The sequence below is a fragment of the Tupaia chinensis genome, unplaced genomic scaffold, assembly GCF_000334495.1.
Source record: "Tupaia chinensis unplaced genomic scaffold, TupChi_1.0 Scaffold000178_1, whole genome shotgun sequence".
NCBI classification, from domain to species: Eukaryota; Metazoa; Chordata; class Mammalia; order Scandentia; family Tupaiidae; genus Tupaia; species Tupaia belangeri.
Genome location: NW_006159653.1, coordinates 2,160,832 through 2,163,789, shown reverse-complemented (window position 1 = coordinate 2,163,789; position 2,958 = coordinate 2,160,832). Strand labels below are relative to the sequence as shown.

The following is a 2,958-nucleotide window of genomic DNA, read 5'->3' as shown; positions in this document are numbered from 1 at the left end:
GTCGCCGACTCCGGCAGGTGCATCTTCTCGCGCGCGGCCGGGACGAGCATTTGGGTGTGTCCCTGGCACAGCCAGCAGCCTGGCGCATGGGCGCTTGACCTCGCCAAGTTGGGGTCGCCGCGGACCCTTTGTTTTGACCGACCTCCACCGCCGGGCAGCAGGTGGCCTCCGTCGGTGAGCACTTGCTGCTGCGGAGGTCCGTGTGCCAGGTGGGGACGCTCCCTATCCCCTCAGCCCCCTGGCCTGGGAAAAGGTGTCCAGTGGCCTACACTTGGCGGTGGGGCTTTGCGAAGCTCTCCCAGTGTTCGCGCGGGACAGGGGACTGCGGGCCATGGCCGCGGGGACTGCAGCCCTTTCCGAGCCGCTCTCTTGGGTGCACCGTCGGCAAAGATGTGTGCAGGGACTGGCGCGCCATGCTTTGGCTGTTTGCCAAGCTGGCCCCAAGCTGCATGCAGGCAGAGGCTGTACGCTGGCCACTGTTCAGGGGCTAGTGGCAGGTGCTCGGCTGGAGAGTGCCCCCTTGGTGCCTTCTAGTTCAAAGCCCGCCGAAAGCTGTTTCCTTAGAGGGATATTTGTGTTCAGGTGCGAGCTTCTTGGAGGCGCACTCTGGGTCGTGCTGGCCTTTGTACCCCAGTGCCTAGCAGGCACGCAGGCGCATGAGACCCTGTGGCAGACCGAGGCAGGTCGCCAGCGGAGGGGATCCCCTCTTCTGCGCAGCCATAGGGTTTGGTTTAGAAACTTGGTGTGCCTTTTGTAAACTCGAAAAGCTCTATTCTTTTAGAAAGGTTGCCTCATGGGAAATGTGAAGGGGGCATGAGTAAAAATTAATGGCATGGGGCTTCCTCCCCCCACCCCCACCCCTATGCTTTTGCCATAGGGCCTGTAAGCTGGGGGGTGCTTTCCCCCAAGGAGGACGGAAACGCCCCACAGTCTCTTCTCCATCCCCTCGGTGAAGCATTTTGGGCAGCATGTGTGCGTGGCATCGTCTTCAAGCTGCAGAGTCAGGGACTCAGCAGGGCAGTCGCCCACGCGAGATCCATGCACTGTAACCAGCACTGCATCTGCTGGGCTCCTCGATGTCCTAAGTGAGCCTTGCTTACTGTGTCAGACCACAGGGTGACACTTCCCCTCTAAGGTCATCTGCCACCATTCTGAACAGACAGCCTTTGGAACAAGAGGGTAGCTTGAGGTGTTTTCAGAAGACATCAGCTTTCCACCGTGTGGTGCAGGCAGTCTCCTGGGACCCGCTTTGACTTAGTCTCACTGGGAAGGCTCAGGTAAGTCTCCCCAGTGGACAGCTTCAGCCCTGCTTCCTGGGTGGCAGGAGACTCCTCTACCGGGGGTCTGGGGGGGGGGGCGCATCCTAGAACTGCAGGGCCAGCCCGACAAGCAGGGCGCGTACACGACTGGAAGGTTACCTGACCATGGCCCTGTTCTCAGTGACCTTAGGGTGGAGCCAGGAGATTTAGTCACAGCCACTGTGACTTCCGTTAGTAAGACAGAACAAGGTAAGTGCCCGTGACAGGACCAGAGGTGAAGGAGGGTGACCACCGTGGGCGGAAGGTCTCAGCCCAGGGCTCACCGGGGACATGTCCCTGTGCAAGACCAGAGCCAGGGTCGCCAGTTTCTGTCTTAAAGTGCCCCAGAAGATTTCACCGTACGGCCGAGACGAGCGGTTAGCAGGCTTAGCAGAGCCCGCTTCCTGGAGGGCGTGCACCCGAGTGCACAGGGGACGGTCGTGGGTGTCGGAGGTAGAGACAGGTGTGCCAGGCCACACTCTCGGCCTACAAAGGCGCTGAAGGCCCAGAGATTTGCAGGCCCGCCCCCTGAATGGCACAGTGGTAACAGGGGCCTCTTGAGGGCTCAGGTAATGAGCCCTGGGTGCCTCGCTTCTTACAAGGATCCATGGTTATGGCTCTGGAGAGTCTGGGCTGCCTCCCCCCTCCCTGCACCTGGAGGACAGGACAGCCAGCTGGGCGGGAAAGGGTTAGGAAGGCACAGATTTTGTGGAACTTTCTCCCGGTGGCCCCTTTTGGGCCACATATTGGGCTTAAAAATATACCTGTCAGGCCAGCCGGTGGTGTGGTGGTTCAGGTGGCTGGATCTCACATGGCCGACTGTGCAGTTTGAGTCCCAGACCCGGTGGCTTGAGGGACTTGCTGGCGTGTGCTGCGCGCCTGAAGTCCTGAGAGGAGAACGGAGGAGGGGCCGTAGCATCACCATCCATCCCCTGGGCATGTGCTTTCTCTCTTTCTGTCTGTCTGTCTGTCTCGGCCCCTGGCAAGTGCACATTCCCCGTAGCAAAAAAAAAAAAAAAAAAGAAAAGAAAAAGTGTTTTGAAGTGCTGTTCCAGGCCCCGGCAGCAGCTTCCGTGTAAACTTAGAGCCATGTGACTAGGACAGTCACCTCCCATCCCAGGTAGAGCCGGTGGGCCGGCGCCCCTACCTGCCTGCCACGAGTGCCCTCAGACGTGGCTGTGGCCTATGGGTTTGTTCCCGCCTTGTCCTCACAAGGGCCACTGTGTAAACACGCCCTCCTTAAACTCCCGCACTGTTATGTGTAAGAATGTGTGTGAGTACTCTCGTGTTACGTGATTACCGATCGTAGCCGTACTGCTGACCTGATATGGACGTGGGAATGCACACAGACACAGACCTTTACAGGGGCCCAACGAGAAGTAAACTCAATTACATTTTCCCAGTGAGTTGATGGTACAAAAACTTTCGTATAAACATGCTTTTGAAAAAGTGGGCAGCAGGTGGCGTGGTGGTTACGGATGCTGGACTCCCCCATGGCCAACTGTGGTTCGAGTTCCTGACTTGGCAGCTTGCATTCTCATTTTCTGCTCTCGCTCTCTCTCGCTCTGTCCCTCTCTGGTCAAATTAAAAATAAATAAATAGGGACCAGTAGTTAGCGTAATGGCTATGTCGCTGGACTCCCACGTAGTTGACTGTGGTT

General features: G+C 58.0%; 1 protein-coding gene across 1 annotated transcript in view; it reads left to right on the top strand.

The window, feature by feature from the left end:
• Positions 1-1,011: 1,011 nt before the first annotated feature.
• The window catches only part of ABCA3 (ATP binding cassette subfamily A member 3), a gene marked incomplete in the record, with an annotated part of 50,353 nt that continues 48,406 nt past the window's right edge, over positions 1,012-2,958 (top strand). Inside the window, 1 exon segment of the mRNA XM_027770991.1 lies at positions 1,012-1,277.